This window comes from Harpia harpyja, chromosome 5 (assembly GCF_026419915.1).
Source record: "Harpia harpyja isolate bHarHar1 chromosome 5, bHarHar1 primary haplotype, whole genome shotgun sequence".
In the NCBI taxonomy this organism is placed as follows: Eukaryota; Metazoa; Chordata; class Aves; order Accipitriformes; family Accipitridae; genus Harpia; species Harpia harpyja.
Genome location: NC_068944.1, coordinates 49,852,355 through 49,876,387, shown reverse-complemented (window position 1 = coordinate 49,876,387; position 24,033 = coordinate 49,852,355). Strand labels below are relative to the sequence as shown.

At 36.0% G+C, this 24,033-nt stretch overlaps 1 long non-coding RNA gene across 1 annotated transcript in view; it reads left to right on the top strand.

Annotated features, from left to right (window-relative positions):
- Positions 1-23,760, top strand: part of LOC128142312 (uncharacterized) — a 61,182-nt gene extending 37,422 nt beyond the window's left edge. The window contains exons 5-8 of the long non-coding RNA XR_008235345.1: positions 5,914-5,989; positions 19,848-19,952; positions 22,046-22,158; positions 23,176-23,760. This is a non-coding gene — a long non-coding RNA (uncharacterized LOC128142312). The remainder of the gene's footprint in view (positions 1-5,913; positions 5,990-19,847; positions 19,953-22,045; positions 22,159-23,175) is intronic.
- Positions 23,761-24,033: the final 273 nt, after the last annotated feature.

Genomic DNA, 24,033 nt, shown 5'->3' with positions numbered 1-24,033 from the left:
GCAGATCAGCCCTCCCTCCCAACTTGGTGTCATCCACAAACTTACTGAGGGTGCACTCGATCCCCTCATCCAGATCATTGATAAAGATATTAAACAGAACTGGCCGCAATACTGAGCCCTGGGGAACACCACTTGTGACCTGCCACCAACTGGATTTAACTCCATTCACCGCAACCCTCTGGGCTCATCCATCCAGCCAGTTTTTCACCCAGCAAAGAGTACACTTGTCTAATACCTGAACATGTGGTGTTCTGATGATTTATGAAATGCCCGTGACTTGTCAATTTTGCATTTGGTCAGTGTCTGATGTTTTTTGAAAGAGCAATTGGTTACAGTAATGGCCAGAATTAATTTATAAAATTAAATCAATAGATCAGATATTGATTCGCACCAAGGAAGGGATTTAGTCTGACAATGCATTTGTTTACTTCATTTCCTCCACATGTAGCAGAATTAAAATGGTGTTTGTTTAATTATATAAAAGGATTAGAAAATAAATGACCATCTCATACAATAAAGACGGCTTAGGACTGCTGCTGGAAAGGCTGATAAAATAAATCCTAAATTTAGAAAGAAAGCACATAGAAATTATATTCTGTTACATTTTAATAAGTGCCTTACTAGCTGTGTAAGCTCTTTTGTTCATAGATTGCTCTCGCTCTGACACACTGGAATCTCATTCATAAATTAATCTGTCTTCAGTAAAATGGCAGAGTTGGTTTTAAACAATTACTGTGTATTTTTGAAATTTGGACGTAGACTTCTTTGAGCCCCTTTATTCATTCCTGGTTAAACAAAACCATACATCAGCACTCTGCAGCACTATGGGTGACTGAGCTGCCAGAGCACACCATCGTAAGGACTTAAACTCTAGAAGAAATGCAAGTACTATACAGGATAAAAGTTCTTAATATCGCATTTTCCTACAAACCCAAATAAGCACATAAATCATGGGAGAGGTTATTTCAGGACACTAATTTCGTTTTTATCTTTTCCAGTAAAGAGTCATATACTTCAGTCAAAAAATGCAAAAATATTTAGTAGTAATAGTAATGCAAGTGCAATAAATACTCTTGCACTGCCTCCTTTACTGAAAAATAGATGTTAAACCTTCTTTAATGCCAGGGCCTGATTATCCATATGTAGAGGGATCCATGGGACAGGTGGGAGAGACAGTACAAAAATTTTTTACCCCATTACTTGGGCAGTTAGTATCTGATTTAGCATTAAAAAGTACAAACTTGGATTTCTGTGGCTCCAATGCCAGGAATATTGAATGAAACATCCAGAAGTTTTGCATCTCTGACCCTCTTAATCCCAGACCCAGTGTGTCAGAAGACAAGGTATAATGAGTTATCAGACTTTTCACTGCCTTATGGACAGGACAAATGTCAGCAAACAGATCAGAGTTCTGTCTGAATTCAAGTAGAGAAAGAAACTGTGAAACTTAAAGGTATTTGTTTCTTTTTAAATATCATCATTTTCTTACTTAAATGAGTAAAGTAGCTGATGTTGTCACAACAGTAATTTGTAATAAATATGTATGAAAATCTTAAAATACTTTGAAAGTAAAGGATCTGGTCCACAATACAAATAACCAGCACGTTCCTGCCTGCATAATATAAAAGCAGATTCCCCAAACTCAGACTTTAAACTTTATAACAAAATGTGATTATTTTATGCAAACAGTCATAGAAGACAGGTAAAGAACTTGTTTAAAAATAATACTGTGAAATGCCTGGTTAATTCCCTAATCTCCATGTGCTCTATATATTCTCTTGAGCAAATTACATTTACAGTTCCTTGCCTTTGATATTATGAACAAAAACAAAATACAGAGAAGGTTTAAACTGGTACTGTACATAGTCTTTTCACTCTGATTGGTACATGTGTGAACAAATGATTAGATAAGGAAAGAACTCCAATTATAGAGAAGATAATTTACTGGAAAAAGAGTTAGATTGTCCTTCTTACAGTAAAAATCGCTTCAACTTATACTTCTCTACATCTTCTGCTACTGCAATTTCAGTTAAATCTATCAATTCCCAAGGAGTCACATAGAGTGCATAAATATGAAACAAGTATAACAAAAAGGTTCTGCTGAACAGCAGCTGGTTATTGTCTTGAATTTAAAATTAAATTCATAGAAAATATGTAATTTTTCAGCATAGCTTGATAAGTGATATATTAGTTAGGTACATTAATTTTGCTACTAGATTTTTGATTTAAGTAATTTAATTTGACTATGACCCAGAAAATTTCCAAGTGATATTCACAAGATGATGTTTCTCAATGACTTTAAAATATTCATGACTATAAAGCAAGACAGCATGCCAGAAATTACCATGATTAGTTTTCAAATTATTGTAATTTTTACTTTTTTTTTAAAAAAGTCATGTTTTCCTTCCTCTTCCTTGCCTTCTCCTGCAAAGCAAATAAATCTTCTTAAATACATGTTGCTTCAGTACTTTTCTGCTCAGTTCATATGCTCTCGCAGGCATCTGTTCACTGATTTTCTTCTAATTCACGATGCTATGCATTAATCCCTGCAAGGATTCTGCAGAGCTGTCTTTCTATTCCTGCAATAGTTATATCACATCTGAGTGAGTTTATAATTCTTTTCATTTTTAAAGGTTCTTAAATAGAAGGGAATTTGTTCCACTTTGTCTGGCTTGTGTAGTGTCTGCTCGTAGCTGCCAAAGACATTAGTCCTGTTCATTTTTAAGTGAGTGTCCATGGACATAACGATGCAGATTGGCCTCCCTGCCAGTTCATTGACTTCTTAACTCAGATTCAGTTTGAAATTCCCAGCGTTAGCTGTAAGTCAGAAGACAAGTTAACAGAATATCTTTAAATATAAAAATATTTCTTTGTGCTTAGACTAAAATTCTGGGTAGATTTTGCTGCACATCTGAGGTTTTAGATCAGATTCACCTGCTGGCAGACCCTTTAAAAGCTAAGTTTTTCTCCTACAAGTTTTTATGAATGACAACTGTCAAGCAATGTACAATTAAAATTGTGCAGGCAAGCGTGGTATTAATTAGAATAAAACCACACCTTTTCATAAAGGGACTTTTATCATAACTATATATTTTGAATGAGTTACTTCATGTCATAATTTTGCTTTGCAATTAAAACAAAGAGCTTATTTACATAAAAGATACAAATAAACACTTTAAGTAATCCCTCTGAAGTCAGTAAGTCTGTTCACTGACTATTAGCAGTCAATTATTTGAACCTGATTGTTTACACATTAAAAGAATGAATTTGAACTTTATGAGTTTAATATATTTTTTTATTCATTAAACAATTTAAAATTGAGCTATTGAATGTAAAGGTGAGGATTTAAAATTGCAAATTGAAAGGGGCTTGTAGGGATGTGTTTCTCCCCACAAAATGCCTTTCTAATCTGTTCCTGAGAAAAGCAAACCATGGACTACACGACTACTTCAGAATCATTTCAGATGCCCTAACAAAGGACAGAGTATCAGAACTTTGGGGAAGATGAACTGGATAATCCATTAAATACTTTACAACTCTAATGTATATATAACCCAAATTTTCCAAAATGGGTAGTCATTTTTCCATTTCACAAACCTAATTTATCTGTAGATATTGAGAACTATAAATGCTAATTGTCTTTGAAATTCTGATCCATGGAGGATGGTTCCTAGGCTAAAGGAGGCTGTAATGTAACTGACTCCCAAATGACATTGGTGAGACTGGCGTCCTAATTTCCATTTGTCTCTGGAAAATGTGCCTCAGGGTGTCTGGGATGGAGTGACCTCAAATTAGCGGCCTTTTCTGTAAATTTTTGTATATAATTTTATGGCTTCATCTGCCTCACCAATCAAATCAAAATACAAACTACTGAGTAAAACATAGAAACACTATATTCAACTGGCAGCATATCGTATCACTTAAGTTACTGCTAGTAATATTGCCAGAAGTGCCACTAAGGATAAACATCAAAAAATGAGATAAGAAATGTTAATTGTCATATGAATGCTGTGTATTTGAGAATTAGCTGAATCATCTCCTGAAAAGAGAATTCCTGTTATAATAGCAGCATAGTCATTGTACAGAGGTCAAGCACTCCTTCCATGAACTAGCATCTGTATACAAACACACACACAAATACATACATAAAGCACTTCTGTAGAGGGAATCTATACAAGTCCTGCAGGACTAGCTCAGAGGAAAGAATGGTTCATTTCTTGAGTGCTCATTCTGCTCTTACTCTTCTAGCTCTGGAGATGATGTCACATTCTCCCCCTTTCTGTTATGAGGTAGAAGAATGTTGCCTTCAGTTAGCAAAAATACCAGCAAGTTTCTAATGGAAAATCTTTAATTGTTATTATAAAAGCAGTTCTAATTTGTTTTTAAGATTTTAGGTTTTTATGAGAAAGTTAACTTTTCAAAGGGGATAAGCACAGCTTAGTTGTGTAGAACTGTGTAGAATAAAAAAGCATCCAAGCTCGGGTATAGCTGACCTTGACTGTCATCTGTAAATCAACATATTTACTTGTCTGCCTTTTAGCATCCTGATTATTACATCAACATTTTCTTTGGGCAGAGTATGGCTTATTAGTGGTACATTCATAGGTGGTGAGTGGACTTATGTATAAGCTTTTTCAGTAGCTAAAATTGGGGCAAAATGGCCTTCATATGAAAAGAAATGTGTTCAGATCTTTAAACTAGACTGTTTTTGTGCTGTGCTCTTGTTGCTACAGGAACATCTGAAAAATTGAGAGTTCTTTTTTAAGCCCTTTTGGTATCTAGGGGTGCTTTTAGTTTCCAGTTTGTCTAATTAATGCTGGTTTTCCACAGATATATTTTTTTTAAAGTAACGCAAAATAAAGCACTCATATCTTTTAGAATTACAGCTTTTAAAGAATGGCCTAAATATTTAAGTATCTAGACAGGGGAAGAGAGCAAGTTGTTATCTGACAGCTAAGATTTAAACTAATGGCTGTAGTGAGTGCAACTGAAACTCTGGCCCTGCAGTTCCTTTCCTTGCCTGTTCTTCCCTTTTCTACCTTTCTGTATATTTGACTTTTATGTTGATCAGTCTCTTAGGCGAAATTTATGTTTAGTTTCTAGGGGAGAGACCTGAGACTTCAATTCCATTGTGTATACTTCATTCAGCTGCACCACACGTGAAACATGCTGAATTAACAGAAAACATTCCAAAACACTCTAGCTTGAGCAGTGTCAGAAAAATATCTGAAATAAATGCATGGTACTGAATGGACTAATTTATAATATTTCATCTCTTCATCAAATCTATAGAACGTTTACAAGGTGCACGAAAACTGTAAGACAGAGTATCAAATAAATCTATGCCATCATAATATCCCTTACACATGCCGTTCCTTCCTCTGAGAAATGCAAAGAATCACCTCTGATTAAAACATTAGACATCTATAAAAGACATTTGAAATTGAAAGTCCTTTTTTGGTTTAGTCAAGCCCTAGTTGGTAAAGTACTTCCGTTTTTCTCCAGAAAACACAGAAGCACATACCTGCATCCTCACAAAATTCCTTTCTGCAATAGTACAGCAGAGCTGGAAGGAACCTGGAAAGATCATATGGAACCCTTCCTGTCTGTAGTAGGATCAACTAGTTGTGACTTCTGACAGATATTTGTCTGCTTTATTCCTAAAAATTTCATAAGCAGTTTGCTGCTGTGTTCCACTGTCCATAGTGGAACTGTCCATAGAAATGTTGTCTTAATATCTAATACGAATTTTTCCTTACTGCAATTTGAATTTATTGCTTGTTTATCTCATCTGGTATAGACATGTAGAATAAATATTACTATTATTGTTATGTAATTATTTATATATTATTACAATAAATGTTTTTTAGACCTCTGATCATTCTTTTTTTTTCTTCTTTGGATTCTTTCCAGTTGCTTCATATTTCTCTTGAAGTGCAGCAGAACTTAAGAAAATGCTTTGCCTGTGTCTGAGCTAATATGGATTAAGGTATGATTAAGTGTACTCCAAAGTGAAGTGCTGGATTTTATAAATGTTAACCTGATAAGAATGTTTTTATGATGCTATCATATACTCTTGTTGTCTCAAGACATTTATTGTCTCAAGTCTTTGGAGAATATTCAGGCTCCAAAAATTTACCTTTGGCTAATTACAATATTCACAAGATAAATTAATGTTACCTCTGCTTCTCCATTCCAGAGCTGTGCTACAGTTCATGTAGACATAAATGAGCTAGTCTAGCTACCAAATACCTTCAGTAGAGCACAAGCAGCATGGGCTTCAGCTGCAACAAAACTCCATGTCATCAAACTACTTTGCTTTTAGTACTTGATCTAAATAGTTGTTCATTCTCCTTGTATTGTGTTGTGGATATGCTCTGATGTTCAGGTTCCAAGGCATAGTAAACTAAGGAAGATATCCAGCACAACAGGACAGGACTCCACAATTGACTCTGCAAAATTTTTACATTATTTGATATTAGGGATTTTTTTTTTAATATATTCAATTGTAATCAGAGGTGAGAAGCATGTGGAAATCTGTACAAGCATTTTTGTAATCCTGCATGTGTGGTATGATTATTTTTTTTTTAGCAAATAATGATTACTTCACCATTTACACTAAATTATGTCTATTTAAAGTGGATTTCAATGAGAATCTTAAACCTTTTTTCTGCCTTCTAAATGTAGATTGTTCTTTGGGATATCTATTCTCTGTCATTTAGACAAGCAGCATACAAACTGAAGTTTCAGTTTGCTGTATGAGTGAAATGAGTCCCATTTTAGGCTACTTACAGCCTGTAATAAATGAAGGAAACAACTGTTATTAGAATTGATAATGATTTAATCTATAAAGTCTAAATTAAATCAAAATCTATATGCCTTGCTTCAGATTACAAGTTACAGACAAACAGTCTGACGTTATCCCCTGTGGACAGGGGGCATTACAAATATTTTGCATAAGTCACATTCTGGCACTGCTGGAAGACTGGGCAGACCATAGATCTCATTCGGTTGCCATGTTCCTGGAGAGATAAAAATAATTCTCTGAAATGTCAGCTTTCTATTTCCAAAAGTTGAATAGATGGTATTTCAGATTAATTTAAATGTATTTCAGATTACTTTGTTTCCTTAATTATCTCCAGATAACTATGGTCTTAATCATTGTCTGCAGACTCAATCATATATTACAGCATAAGTGCATTAAAAATATATGATATTATTGCTTTAATTTATTGTAGTTACCAAACATGTTGATTCAAGACATAACTGCTTAGGTATAACACTTTTGATCCAATGTAAAACTTCTCTAGTGAAGCATCTTTTTCCATAACCTTCTTATGGAAATCCTGTGGCTTGTTGTGACTTGCCTTCAGAACTGTCTTCCCAAGTTAACTTGACACATAAACTTGGCTTCATTAACTCAAGCAGAAGAAAATTTTATTATTTCTTGCTGTCAACCTTATGGTTTAATGACAGAGATGGGGGAGTATTTTGCCTATGTATTTATACAGGGATGGACTTTACTTCAGCACTAAGGGACTGAAAATTATGATAATATACTTAGCACTTAAATGGCAACTTGTGTTTTCAAAACTAATAAACGAACTTTATTTCTCCTAGTGCCACAGTAAAGTAACTATTAGCAACCTTTTTTTACAATGAGAAAAAATGCTTTGTAGAAAGCTAAAGAGCTTGATGAGGTCACATGGTGTATACATAAGGCTTCCCAGCTGTAATCAATTGTCTGTTTTACGACCATCATTGAAGATAGGCATTAGCAACCTAAGTAAGTTCCATTAAACAGTAAAATTTAAAAACATCTGAAAAACATGAGGGTTGCAGTATTCTACATTTCTGGCTCTAAATGACTGTTTCGGGCAGATGTATCTGGGTTAGTAATGACTTCTACTGAAATTTCAGCTCTTTGCACTATAGTGGCTGCTAAAATGAAATTGCCTCTTAGTCAATCTTTACTGGAAATGTTTATATGAAGGCTGTATATATCCTCTTCTCATGTACTGTATGATTTTTACATGGATTCAATGGAATTCATATGTTTGAGAATATCCATACTCTTCCTCATTCTTAAAAGGTTTCTTAAAGGCCTCCCATAGACTTCTGAGAATTTGACATTCTCATGAATGTACAAATCAATTACATATCAGATGCTAAACAAAGAAGTAAAAATAAACCTAAAACCTAAGTTAAAGTTTTCTTTTTCTTATATTTTTCTAAGATCAGATTTTGCTATGTACACAAATTGCCATTTTATCTCTGGAGAATGCAGAATGCTTTTTCATAGCATCTTAGATTATTTTCTTTTACTTTCTTTTCTTTTCGAGCAAACTGAATGTGAGTGAACAGAGAAAGCCAACATGGTAAGGGGAATCTATTTGCTGTCCTCAACTGTATAATGGGAATTTATACAGAAAACAAAACCACACTCTTCTCAGAGGTGTTCAACAAAAGACTACAAATTACAGCAAGAGAAATTCTGACTGGATACAAGGAGAAAAAACCAAAACAAAACAACAATTTACAAGTACAACCAAAAGCACTGCAAATGAGACCTTGACTGCATCTGCCCAGCTCTGACTAGGTTAATCCAGTATGAGCCAGAAATCAAAGAAGTACAGACGAACCTTGTTATGCAACTGCTGCTAGTTTCACACTTTTTGTAACATTTTGGGGGCAGGAGACCAGAGGGTGACAGAATCCCTAGGGAAAATCAGTAATTGATCTTAGATAAGGAGAAAGTCAAAGAGATTGGCCTGGGGCTGTGTGATTAGCAAGGCCATTGACAGTTTATGCTTGCAACCTAATTTAGAAAGCAATAAATAATTAAGACTATAGTCCCTACTGACTGGGAAGAGAGGGAAACACCACGAAAGGATGTCTGGACATGTAAAAGGCAGAGCCTGAAGTGGAATGGTTACGTGTTAGGACCAAGCTGCCAGCCAGGACCCCACGCATTACGTGGTCAGAATGCATGCCTGTTCCCCCTGGTTCGTGGTGCAGGTCCATGCTGACTGGCCCAGAGGAGCTGGGATCTGATTTGTGAGTGTGTGATATAAGTGCATGTGGCAGAACAGAAATCTTGGAACAGAAATCATTGCTCAGCTGCTCCATCCATCCTGTTAATAGGAAAGTTAATAACTTTTGGATTACATGAGATGTATGGCTCTGTTTGTGTGGTTACCCCACCCAATTCCCCTGTAACACCATCTTTGGAGATTTTAAAAACTCAGCTCGAGCAACTTGACCTAATGTCAGGATTGGCTCTGCTTTAAGCAGGGTTTCAGAACAAATAGTCTCCAGAAGTCTATTCCAACCTAAAGGTTTCTGTGATGTCATGACTACAACTTACAGCTAAAACTTCAAGAAGTTGGTGTTTCATGATTTCTTAAAATATTTGGCTTTATTTGTTATTGTGTTACATTTTAAAAGAAATCAAATCTGATTACAGCTAAAATCTTAGGAATATAAAGTTATAGTGTGTAACTATGGTAGATAAAGAACTTAAAGAATGTGTAGTACTGTACTTTTAGCTGATTATCGTTGGCTTATATTTTCTTTTAAGAAGCCAAGAAGATTTGGTTCTTGGAAACTCCCTACCTTTCCCATCTTGATAACTGAAAGACCAATCATTGAAAAAGTTAGATTTCAAAAGAGAACATAGTATACATTTTTATGCAAACTAATATAGATAGTGATGAGAATCATACTGCGCAGAATCAGCTAAAAGAGGTCAAGAAGCGGACAAGTGAGGAAGACTATGAAAGACCACCAGAGGGCTTGTGAAGACCACCAGAAACCTTTGCTGCGCCTGCGTGAAGAGACATATACATATGCTAATGATTTACTGGAAAGTTGATGATTATGTATAACATTTCCCAGAAACTTAATGAATATGTATAACAGGTGTGTATTTAACTGTATCGTTAGACAAGACAGGTGCACACGATAGGTGGAGCGATCCCCCGTGTGCCCAGCGCTGCAATAAAGGAGTGCCTGCTTCTTAACTTCTCATTGCTGTTAAGGAGTTTTATTCCGGATTTCGGCAACAATTGCAGCAACAGAAACTACAATTTACAAATGTCAAAATCCTATGATATATGGGTACATGATGACCATGTACCATCACATTCTATGACTGTCATATCCTATGATGTACATAGTTAAAAATACAAAAGAATTACTAGTTTCTGTAAGTGTTGAAATGTTATTCACTGAAGAAGATAACAAAATACTAAAATTCATGTAATTTATATGGAATCAGTTTAACCCTCAACAAATATTTTTTGCATACCTTGGATCCCAGGTTAGTAGATAAATAAGAATCACAAAAGAAATGTCAGTAAATGGCCAAATGGCCAAATTCCTCTCCCAGACTAGTAAGTCAGTTAGTGCAATTTGAAGAAGAATCAGAGATCAGTATTTGAAGAGTGCTTTTCAGGAGTACTGTTAATATTTTCCCATATTACGTTTGCCTTTTATGAAGCCAAGAGTTTTGCTGCCTTACCTGAGTTTTCCTGCACAGCAGCCTCTCCAGATTTCTTCTTCTGTAACATGTCTCTGATCATCCACACTGGACTGTTTCACAAGACATTGATTGGAAATGTAGGTTCACGTACCATGCAGGACATGGAGAGTGTATCCAGCACATCCTGTATATGCCAGACAAACTGCACATAAACTGCTGACAGAATCTGATACATTCCACGTGTGTCGGACTTAGTGCTTATATACAAGTGGCAGGTGCTCAGTGAGTCCAGAGAAATCTGAGCCTGGGATGCAGAATCAACACAGGTCTATGAATGGCTGTTCATCTAAGATTTTTGGTAATTTTGTAGCACCATCAGAGAAACTGCTCCAATCCGGAGTGTCTGGCTTTCCCAACAAATTATGTCCTCTTTTTTTTTTTTTTTTTTTTTTTCTGCTCAGACAAAATTTCCAGGTGGAACAAAAACGGGACCATCCGAAGACAACTGGTTGCTCATCTCTAATCTCCTGCTTATTTCATATTCTTGGAGTGAGTAAAGGGTCAGTGTATGTATTCCCCCCATAACTTGAAAATAACATGGCTCCTGGGACATAAACAGATCGAGTGCTGGTCCAGGCACTACCATATGATCTGTTCCAGAGCATCCAGTTGTTCATGAATTTTGCTGAATTTTGATATGGAGCTTGGATGAAGGCCTGTGCATCCACTACACAGTCTTTGTTCTTTATCAATGAATCCTTCTGAGTGTTTTTAGACAAATTTTGACTTTGTTGGTGGATCATCTAGAGTAACTTCTCCAGTGAAAGGAGCTCTAAAGCAATGATGAAATGCAACAGTCATGCAGTTATTCTTTGTGGTTTGTTTTTATTTCACCTAAACTTGCTACCATGCTTCAAACTTTGCTTCAGAACATAACAAGTAGCCCTCTTTCTTTGTTTTATTTATATAAAATAGTGAGTTAAAAGACAGTAAATATCTGGCAAGGAAAAAGAACTAGGAAAAGGAAAATAGGTGATTACTCCTCTTTTTTGATTATAACTCATCGGAAGATAAAGCAAGCCATAAAAACTAGGAAATAAGAGTAATATGGATGATATAATTTTGTTAGGCCAATCTCTCTCTGTGTGAGCTGATCAGGAAACACTTCAGGAGGCACTGTCCAGAAACTTCCATGAATGACAATAAAAAAGGATCTGAAAGATCACCTGTGCCAATCAGGGGGATTTTTTTAGTAACTATTTGCCACATTGCACCTCCTGCAGTGACAGTATGGTGCAAAAAAAAGTCATATACTGGTGTCTGATGTAAGAATATTTCCAAATAACCTATGAACCACTTACAAGATAAGCTTGTGGGACACTGTGGAATACCTTTAATGGAACCATGATGAGGGAAGGGATTTAAAGGAAATTTCAAAGTGATTTATACCTAATGAGTCTTGATGAGAATGAAGTTTTTATAAATGAAGCAAAAGGCTTGTGGGATGATAAAGCATCATGACGGGTAACGGAAATTTAAAAATTTCATACCAAACACAGTATGTAGTTGTACAGTGGATTACGTATATATTGTTTCCTTCATCTTTAAAAGAAAGAGGATAGGAGACATGCATTTTAGAGGGAAATGCTGACTTAGTGTTGCTTTGAAGTTTCTTACTTTCAAATGTTAATCTTAACTTTGACCTTCCTATCACTTAATATGTTTTGCTTATTATGTTTTGTTCACATTCCTATGGGCTTTTTATGGTACCCAGTTATTTTACTAAAAATGCTAGCTTCCCACGCTACCCTCCACTACAACTTAGGTTAAGATAGGATTGTGGTTTTGTCATGGTTTAACCCCAGCCAGCAACAAAGCACCACAATTTTGCATTAAAGATTCCATTAGGTGATTACATTTTCCAAAATACCAGAAGTCAAATTTGCTTCCACCACCAGTCAGCTAAGGAAACATGAATAACTATGGATCCAAAATCCAAAGGGGAAGTGACTGGTTAGAAAACAAGACTTACTTACCTTAGACTCTGTTAATATTTAGCAAAGAAAAATGTCACGTAGCTGTGTGGAAGTTTTCAAGCAAACAACCTGAGTCAATATTAAAGATTTTAACTGAAGTCTATTTTAAACAGTCTCTATTGTTCAGTCAGCTGCTTTACAGCAAAATTACCAATTTCTAGTCCTAATTATGCCCAAGTACTGACAACACTGCTGCCTGTGAGATAAAAGTGTCTTGTTATTAGAAGATCTATCCACTGTAAATGATTTAATTTTCTGCTCCTGAAATCATCTTAAATTATGTTGTTCGTAAGAAAGTGAGTGCAGACAGAGCGTTATTATTTGGACAAGCCTCTATGAATGAAAATTCAATGGCCAGACTCTCATTTGTCTGCCTAAAAATGCCGTTATATTTTAGGTTCACTTCGTTTTGGAAAGTTTGATGGTAACAAAGGAAGACAGTCTTCACTGGAGCTTGTCTTTTGCGGGGAGGTCCAACTTCCATCTCCCTCATCTAGCCTAACAGAGAAAAATGTTAAATCCTGCTGAACAGTGACAATATTGGGCTTCCTTGCAGAGAGACTTTAAATAGGGTGTTCACAAAGTTTTAATGGGAGTGCCTTATGCCTGACTGATGTTCAACTGCTTTTCAAGATGCTGGCAGGCCCTTCACTAACATATATCTGCATTTGGCTCCTATGTGTTCCTTTTCTGTTGTGGCAAGGAAACCTTTAGGAAAGGCTTAGCTTGTGGTTGGTTCTGCAGTGCTGAGTGCAGAACTCAGCTTTGCAGAAAAGGACATCTCTGGAAGCAGAGGAGGTGCTTTCAAAAAGAGTTCGCTAGGTTGCGTGTGGAGAAGCAGTAGCGAACATTTCTCCACTGGTGAAAAACATGGCTGTGCGAAGGAATGGTATTGGGAAAAGATAGTTGAAAGTGGAACTGTGCAGGCAGCAGTTCTGCAAGCTGCGCAGGAGCTTATTAGGAAACATGACTTCTATACATTTTGTTATATAAAACATACGTGCTAAGTTTTGAGCTCGTGTTACAGCTAGAAACTAAGCTGGAGACTACGTCTTCCCAGATCCGCTGCGTGCGTGCTTGGTCTATGTGTGATGGGATACCATACCATTTTTCTGCTAAAGGAAAGAAGAAAAGATACCAAGTGCTCCTCAAATGCTTGTCACAGAACATTTTCAAATGTGATTTATTAGAGAGAGTAAAGAAATGAGGAAATTATAACCTACTTTTCATGTCTTACACAAAAAAAGATAATTTGGAAAGCTTGGATGAAATTAATACTTATGATATACATTATGTGCCAGCATATATTTAGGCAGAAGTAGTACATGTGAAATAGCAATAACCTTTGGCTGTGTTTAATATGCTCAACCAGTTAAACATACTGAACCAGTTAAACATATTAGAAAGGATTATAACTAACAATTCAATTTCTGGGCATCTTCAAACAGCAGACTTCTTTTTCTGGTCTTCTAGATTGCTGCAAAAGGGCAGATTGCTGCCTGAACCAGAACAGTAGGAAATTAGTGCTAGCAGTGTATAGGTTGCTGCTCAAAACAGAGGAAGTGGTTGATATCATCGAAATTCACCATCAGTTTGAGTTTATATTAAAAGCTATGGGTGGCACTGAAGCATTTTTTGACAAATTAATTCAGAATATTCTGCCCAAGAAACAACGCTCTTCCTGCATAATACTGTTAGCAGATACATGTTGTCTGGTGTTAGGATGCTGCTGTTCCTTTTGCGTGTTAAAGAGTTAATGGTTATGTTCTTCTAATGTTTGAGATAGTCAATGTACATCTAATTAATGGCAATGTTATATTTCCTATGCCTTCTTTTAAGAGGCATTTTGAATCTTTCAGGCTTCTGTATTAATTTATTTCTATTAAACATTACTGAGACATCAGCATTTGTTTTTTATTGAACAGAAGCTTACAAACCAATCATACACAGTTTAAAAGAGAAAACAAGATCATTCATTCCTACTGTGGCATCAGTTTAAGAAGTTTCATCAAATTTCCTTCATTCATCTATACTGGCACTCCAAAGCAGATCCTAAGTGGGAATGTACGTGCCGTTCATCACACAGTGATGCAGATGCAGTATCTAGGTCTCCGAAACATGTGACTCCAGTGAACACTGTACGGGTCAGTTGCCATTTAATTTCTGTTTGACTAATAATCATAAAGAATGCCATAGGGGCTTTTAACAGGCAGTAACAAAACAGTGGCTTTTGAAATACCACTCTCAAATATGAATGAAAATGTCTGGTAATTGAATTTAGCTATCTCAAATCCTGGCTTGGGTTTCCTGTGTTTTCCTAGTGACATTCCTCCATGCTTCCAATAACATGGCAATTTCTATAGAGTGTGTTTGTGTGTGCAAGCAGGCAGCTCCCTGATGACACTTCTCTTTTGTCCCTGCAATACAAAGAGGGGTATATTACTCAACCGAATACAAAGGACTAATTCTACTAAATCAGCTTGTGGGCTCATTAGCGGACATAGCAGTTTGCAAAATTTAATTAACAAAAATTCACAATCACCTTTCCTAAATATTATTAATTATTAGTTTTCTTTCTTATAAGCCATTTTACGTAATCTGCATAACTATTACAGATCATGCATTTATAGAATATATGGTTTTCATTGTGATTACTTTAATATGAAGGATACAGTGACGATAGATATTTTGAGTAACTTTTCAAAATCATTTCCTTGCATGTGAATTCAAAAGTTTTGTTATCACAGTTCAGTGGGATTCTTTTTATGAGCAAAATACATGGTTTTAGGGACATGAGCATATATAGATTTTTAATACATCATCATCATTCAAGAATATTAATGGCTAATATTAATAACTAACTCATTACAAATGTGTGAAGAGAAAGCAGACATAACAAAATAATTATGGTATCTCTAGTGCAAGTAGTGAATTGATAAACTATTTTCCAGTTACTGTCTGGTATTTCAAAATACTGGTATACAAACGAAATTGCTTAAAAGTGTTATTTGCTCTTCCAGCAAAAGTGAGATAAGAGCTACTAAACACATTGCTCTGCACCATACCAGTGATCCTAGCTCTGTAAAAACAAAGTACTTCAGATATTTTGAATATTGGAAAAAATTCTGTTTGCAAGTGTTTAAAAACTGCACCTGAGACAAGCATGGGATAGGCAAGGCAGAGTATCATTTTGAGATGGGAAAAGTTCAAAACATAAGTGTATTTGCAGTGTATATTTAAAAGGTTTTTAAGTTTGTGAATTACAAAGTCCTCAGAGAGAGTTTTCGCACTCCACTGTATATATCCCATTTTGGAAACAACCTAATTGCTTGAATCAGAACTGGAGCTTCTATATAAGTTTTAGAAGGGAAGCCCAGAAGTGTTGCAGAATACGAGCTCCTCACCAAGGTATTTGCAGGATTTTCCTGTCTACAGCATGATGTTGCAGCTCATGCTCTCCTGTGAGTGTCTGGCTTTGCAAAGTGATGCCTATAGATAGGCAGAGTATATATTTAATATTTGTTGTTTTTCATTATTAATATAGCGTAAACACCTTTGAAACTGTGATGACCGATGATAAAATTCTTGACTGAATTTTGAATATATGAATTCTTTTGAATGTATTCTGTTATCTGTTAGTGGGTTTTATTTATCATTTAATCCTCCATGTCAATTCATATCTCCTGAAATGGTTTTCCATTAAGATAGCTGTATGTCATTGCTTGCCTGATCATGCAGTTCAAAGTATAAAAACAGACCACTTTCATTAGAATAAGACCCCCAATGCAGGCAGTAGGTTTAGTAATTGTACCTGAGGGCTCAATGTTGCAATGAATGGCTCAAAGCAGAGGGCACAGATGTGCGGAACCACTGAAGTCTGCACCTGGACATTGTCAGTTCCCAAATGTACATGAAAAACAAGATCCATGTCCAAAGAATTTTGATAAAAATAGTTTTATCAAAATTCTTTTACCTCCTACATCATATTTACCTAAGTGTGATAAACGTCCTTCATTCACAAGAGTAGGCTTTAGGGCATACTCATGTTACTGCAACCAAATAATTTGGCATAGTCCCAGCTCTAGTTTCTTGCTGCTAGTATTTCCCATACTGCTCTGAACATAGTAGGCTGTATTTTTCCATTATGGAAACTTTACTGCAACTTTCAAATTTTCCTCAGAAAACACTTTGTGTTTAAGTAAATTTGTATAAAAGTATGAGGCCTGCTCACTGGCCTTTCATTGACAGGAAATGTTATTTTGCTGTAGCAAATAATAAGTAATTTTTTTCCCCACGTGGGTGGGTAAGTGAATAATTTAGGTTGTTTTTACAGTAAGGGTTATTCTGCATGTTCATAATATTTTTATTTAAATTTGTTTTCAATATTATTATTACATTAAAATTGTATTTCCTATTAAAATATTCCATGTTCATACATGCTCAACATTTCATTTAGTGTCCTTTTCACAGTGAAATAAATCAATTAAACATTAATTCAAAGTGAAATAAAATAAGGCTGCTGCTGAAAATATTTTAAAACCTCAGCTATAATGTCTGAACACTTTTATCTTTCAAATTTGAGTAACTGGGTTAACTGACAGAACATGAGCAAGTGGTCAAAGAGTATTTTTTAAGGCTAAACTCATTTACATTTCTCCTGTTCAGATCCAAACTGACTAACGATTTTCAATGTACCCATGGAGTTTGGAGCTGTGGTTTTATTTGATATTAGTAACTCTGGCTTCCTATCCTCTGCCTTTCTCCTCTTACCTGGCCTAGGAACTGTGATTGTACTTCTTGATACAAAGTTAGCACAAAGATTTGCTGCTGTGGGAAGGGCAGCAAGATGATCCTTGGGAGTACATTCAAACCAAATTCATTTAGTGAATCTAAAACATAAAATATGTGGGGAGGGAAGAAAAAGACTGAGAATTTGTCTGAACCTCCCCTCCTACAGAAGTCCAGCCAGATGCTTGTGGTTAGTGTGAAATCACAGTGTGTGCAGAGCCACATCTCCTTTTTTGCTATTGGAAGTGTCGTGCATTTAAATGTAATGCATTCCATGACTTGCCAATATATCTGCTGCAAACAAATTTTATTATATAAAAATACATCTTCCAGTTCTGACTTCACACTCTTAGGCAAAGAAGCACATTGAAGAGATCCAGTAAAGTGGGAAGAGGTGGGAATGTAAGTTTATCCTGTGGTTTTATGTACTGTTGCATTAAAAAAGAAAAGGTGATTTGTAAGCAAGTCACTGAAGTTTTAGCATGTTGCACTAATATTTTAATGTGTAATTTCCATTAATTGTAATGTACTTAGTAATGTAGCAAATTAAACATGTATTCCTCTGGAAGTTACTTTGCATACATAATATAAAGTTCTTATCATGCAAATACGAACGTGGAGACTGTGTCCCCATTTTTTCAACAGTGGAAAAGCAGCACCTTCTTTAACAATCACAAGTATGTACAATATGTCATATTAAATTATTCAAATTTCACAATAACATAAATTTACACAATTTTCTCGTTCATAGGTACTAATACAATCACTCACCAGAAGAAATTAGATTTTTAAAAAAGAGAAAATTATTGCAATAATATTTCAAAATATTCACTTGTTAAGACCAGGACTTACTCAGAAATATATGTAGCCTTTTTGATGGATGTGAAATTCCTACGATTCACTATTCCTAAAGTATTAATTGCTCCTGGTTTGGAGGACCTGACTTTTAAAGAGCTCTGTCCATTGGGTAAATTCAAGACTTTACCTCCCCAGCCCTGTGCTCTATGGAGGATACACTTCTAGCAGAGTGGAGCCTCCTTGGGATCTCCCCTTTCAGGTAACTGGCCATGTCAGCATTTGTCAGATGAGGGGTTTATTCCTCAGGATCCAATAAAAAGTATGTTTTGGCATTGGTGACAAAAGCTGACTGTATGGCCTGACAGATATAGCTGTTACTTGGCTGAGAAGTAACCAACATTTGGATTTGTTATTTGATAAATGGTTACTTTCACCTTTCTCACTTCTGTAAAAAAGACTTTGAACATCTGTTTTTGAAGTCAGCTGTGTGTGCATGGTTCAATTCAGAATTGAACTCCAAGTAGGAAATTACAAAATTAATTTTGGAAGAATTCGCAGACGTTTGAAAGGGGTCATATCAGCTTTTGAACTTCTTTTGGAGAAAAGAACATGGGGAATGAAGTGTGAGGAAGAGTATGAAATTTTTTTGTATACTGTTGTGATTGCTTTGATACACTATATGTCTGTACAATTTACTGAAAAACTGTGCCCAAACCATGAGTGCTACATCATGAACAGAAAATTAATGAAAATTCAATTCCCTGCAGCACCAAGTCTTGTTGATCCAAGAAGTGCAACCAGAGTATTGCTTAAGGAGGAAGATACCACACAGGGGTACACATGCACAAATCCTCCTGGATGCTGCTCCACATCGACTGGCATTACTGCTACCACAGGTGGCTGGTTGGAAAGGTGGTCAGCCTGTGACTATGTTTGTAAGGAGCCAGACAGAGGGGACTGCGAGGAGCACACAGCGGAAAGCTGCTCATGGCTGGAAGGGATTGCAGGCAGGGGAAGACATAGACCTCCATGGGCATGACTCACTGCTGCTCTGCATCTTTGCTCATTATTAAAGCTTAGGTAGAATGCTTTTACTTTGATTGAATATGATTGTACATCCTCTCTCCACTCTACTGAAGTACAAATGACTATATAATATCGCTCAGCTGTAAAAAAAGTTATTGCTACATTAAGTTTGCAATGAATAGCCTATTCTACAAGCCATGATAGTGAAAAAGTGTAACAACATAATTAAATAGAAGTATTTAATAATATTTTAAAAATCATAAGCATGCTGCAAAATAGCTTTGTGTCCAGGCAATTTTTTTTTTTTTTAAAGAAATAATTAATCTGAAACATACTTTTAACTCAGAGCTCTGTCTTTAATCAGCAGCACACAGTCTCACTAGCGGTGAGAGCTATTATTACGATGAAGTTAACATGAAGTAATAAAAATCTTGGAGAAAAATACCTGAGCATCAGTCATGATGGTAGTAGGTGGGATGAGCTAAGATGCAGAACATGGATGGTCCTAAGAAGTTCTGTCCATGTTGGGCAACAACTGCAGTGGTGGCATTGGTGGCAATTTTTTGGTTTTTTTGTTGCTCTTGTGATTTTTATAACATTCTTTTTTCTTCGGCACTGGAGAAAGACATCATTCTGGCGGTACACTTTTGTAGTACTGTTTGTGCCACACTAATAGAATAGTAAGTTGCATGTACATTCTGGTTTTTATATTTTAGTTGTAAGTTCGTGGACAAGAAGAAATCAGAGTACTGTGCAAAACATCTAACAAGGTGATCAGATACTTGCGTTCTGCATTTGCTGCTGAAACAGGAGCTCTTCAGGTCAGTCACAATAACCCTGTTGTGCAGTGAAATTCTCTCACACTGTAGTTGTATTTCGAATCAATAACTGCCCTGTAGCCAAGGTTACTATGACGCATCACCAAAGCCAGGGGAGAAACAGAATCTCAGAGCTGACGTTCATCAGAAACTGGACAGATCTGTGGTGCATTGCCTACCCATGGGATATAATCAACAAGATGATGTGTGTGTCGATAAGAAGAAATAGAGATGAAAATGTGATGTGTTAGATTCAGACATGGGTAGGAAAAGGTAGGGCTAATCACATTGCCAGTTTTGATTTGGGGTTTTTTTCAGAATTTTTTTTTTCCTACTCATATTTATTCCCTGCCATTCCCTTCATCTTCTGTTCTTGATCCCTTCTTCCTTGCAGACTTGCAAGGCTACCTGAGGCTTTGCTGCTTTCAGTGTGCCATCATTGAATCTCTCAGGACATTGCATTTCTGATGCCTTTTTTGGCAACTGAAACAAGAGTCAGTGTTCAGATTAACAGCTACTTCTTAATACCACCATGTTGTTGCACAGTCCTTTTGGTTGCCAGAGTTCAAGAGTGGACCCCTAAGCAGTCCTATTTCTCTTCCAGGCTTGGGACCATGAGAGCCAATGGTAGCATTCTTGTTAAAAAGATTTACCTACTGTAAATGCTTGAAAACTTTCCACTCTTGTTTCTGCCTTCTCAGGAGGAAGGGCTGACGCTTTTTGTGTGACCACTGGAATATGCTTTCAACAGATTTTATTTTATATTTAACATGGACTCAATAAATGCTTCACTGCTTTTTAGGCTAGGATGATTAAAATAGTTCTTAGTAACTTTTCAATGTGACATTTCAATTCAGTACTTATATTTTATGGAAAGCAGAAGCAGATTTCTCTGGGCGTAGAGCGTTATGTGTTAGAAGAGTTTGGAAGACAGTTTTTTTCCACTAAAGATGAACATGTGGTGCAAAACTATTCAGCAGCTTTTAGAAACATGATGAAGATGATAGTTTTTCTCCTTTTTCACCAGAGTTGTTGGAAGAACGTCTCATTTTCTATGAGACCACTTCTACAGTAATTTCATACTAATTTTTCCCAATCATTGATGTTCTCTTTAACTCATGATGGTTTTTACCTGATTCTTGGGGGATGCAGAGGTAAGAATGATACACAAAGACCAACATAGTTGTGTACCCTGATAGTATATGAGGCAGAAAGCAGGGATATATAGCATGTCTGTATCTTTGAGCTTGACTGAATGGAGTCTGTCACCCAAACTCTTCTAAAGAATTGCTTTGATGCCAGATGTAGGTAGTAGAAATAACCAGTCTTGGGTCAGGTAAATTTCTCACTTTAAGATCTAGTTTTCAGCTATAGTAATTTCCTTTTGGCTTTTAACTGATGCCAAGGAATGGTACTAGAATCTTTCATCTCATTTTTATTTCTTATGTTCTGCTTGCTGTTGAAAAGCAGTGAGATCCTGTATCCTGGATTTGGGGAACACAGCAGTTTTTTGGGGGTGTTTCCTTTTTTTTTTTTCAGTTTAATTTCTTCATTTTGCTGAATAAGTTAGACACATGCATGAGAAACATGTATCTATATCTGAAACCAAATGAACATCTAGCTCCTGATTACCTCCATAATCCATCTATAAGGCTGTAGGATTCAAGCAGCCTGTAAAGGCTTTGAGATACTGGGAGAAAAGACCCGACAAAGGGCTGTATGGTTTTGACCATGGGCATGGAATCACAATGGAACTGCTTGCTTCAGTTCATCTGCAAAGGACATTTTTTAGAAATGCTTATTTATAATTGTCCCAAGTTTTCAAAACTGCCGCTTCCATGGGCTATGTTATGTGTATCTTTGTTAGTAGGTAACATTTGAAGGTGCATATTAGAGAAGAAGTAGACCAGATATTTCAGTAAGTGAACTTTTCTCTATTATTTTTCCCTTTGAATAAAGGGAATATGTAGCCTTTCATGGATTAATTTTTAACCTTATACAAGCTAGGCCTGGAAACTGGCAGAAAGGCAGTCATTAAGTGTACTGTTCTCCAAGGTATAAAAATGCATTTATTCTTTCTGTCTGCTGTGACACAGTTGTTCCCAGCCCTGGCATTGTGTAATTCCAGAACAACCCGTTGCGGCATTGTGGAAAGCACACTGAATATTCTTTCCCTCACCAGTGAGGAATGGCGTTTGTAAAAAAAAAGGTAAAAGGAATTTTTTAAAAGTCTCATTCTCCTTCATATTTCAAGGTACTTCCTTGCAAATCTCTCCCAGTCAGCATCTTCAGTGATCTCATTCACAAATCCAAACTGTGGAATGGGTTAATAATAATATTGGAGTGTATTTCCAAATATCTTTATTTTTTCATATGAGGAGTATACTAATATAACTGTCTGTCTTGTAGTTTTATTTGTAGTCCATTTATTAACTTTGACAAAACAATCGCTTTTTTTTTAAGTCCACCGATAGAGTAATGAACCATTTCCTATACCCATCAACATACTAGGAACTTTTATTCAAAGAATTGTGGAGATAAGTAACTTAGCTGATCAGGTAATAGAGGAAAGTTCTTCATGTGTCAAGAGCTGCAAAGTGTTTTATGGCTGTAACAAACACCCTGCAGATAAGTAAGAGAAAAAAATGGCTTTACACTTCATTGATGTTTGTAGTTCATGTTGCAATTTCAGTGACTTCTAAATTTTTTTTCAATTAAAAAAGTTTTTTCTTTTGCCACAAAGCAAACAAAAATCATCTGTCAGTTGAGCTCATTCTTGGTTTAGTTCCTTGAGCCAAGAAAAAATGTCTCCAACTTGTTTTCAGATTAAAATGTATATGTAGAATTGTTAATGATGTTTTTTTTCTTTTTCTCCCCTGTCGTAAATTTTAATCACATTAAATATACTTTTCAGGCTAGGCTATTGAGAGAAATGTTGAGTACATAAAACCATGTAAGAAAACAGGATGGGAGGGGGGAGGAGTGCAGCTTCTGAAGAGGTCACAGACTGAATTTTATCCTTTTATGTACCATAAGATCTCCTTCAGAAATGGGTATCGGACAGATAATGCTGCTATTCTGTCATTTGAATGTAGCCATCATCTAAACTTCAACCCTTTTCTCTCACAGGACTTATCTATCTGTTCTATGTGCTGTTCCATTTAGTTGAAGGTGTGATTCTAAGTTAAACTAGACAAATTTAATTAAAGTATTATTGTATCCTCAGATGGAAGCTACTGCCCCTTCAGTGGGTGAATACTGAAACTCAACTACAAGGCAGTAAATGACTCAGCACCTTCTTCCAAAATGAGGTAGATCAGGTTCACTTCAACCACTGTGGGAACAATAAACTGAACTGACTGACAGTGATGTCTCAAGTCCCTCTACCATGACAAGTATTTGTCACATCATATGCAGTATAAGTAGCTTTATATTTTACAGGACAGGAACTCTCGATTGAATTCAGCTGAGATGCACAAATACAACAGACTTAATTTGGAGAACATCATTATTTTAGTTTCTGCATTTGGCACATTTTCAAGAAAGTATGCAGTGTGTGAAGTATATAAAATAGCATATGGTGGGGTAAAGTGAAAAAACAATGTATTTTTTTGGAACCGCCTGCCCAACATATTCAAGACTTTAAAGTTTTATTACGTGGGCCATCCCATGCTCCTTCCAACTGAATATACATATGCTCCTGTAAGAGAAGTAATCCATTACTTTTGAATGTCACCAAATTTTGGAGCAAGATCTAAGCAGTAGTTGATAATTCTCTGCATATAAGAGCCAAAATTTCTCATTAAGTTGTTCCATAAGGGTCTTCAGACCCTTTATGTCCCATGATAAATATGTTACTCTAGCAACTAATTGTTAACCATATCTCTTTGAGACTTAATATATGTTTAAAGTAGCTAAAAATAAACCATTGACAAAACACAAGTACACAAGTTTGGTGGGTTTAGGTCTTTTTCAACATTTTCATATCTAATTTGGAGTCTTAAGGTTCCTTTATTAGTTCCTGCAGCAATGCTGCACCCAGCAACCTTTCTTCTGTTTCTTTTTTTGCTTCCCTCTCTTCTCA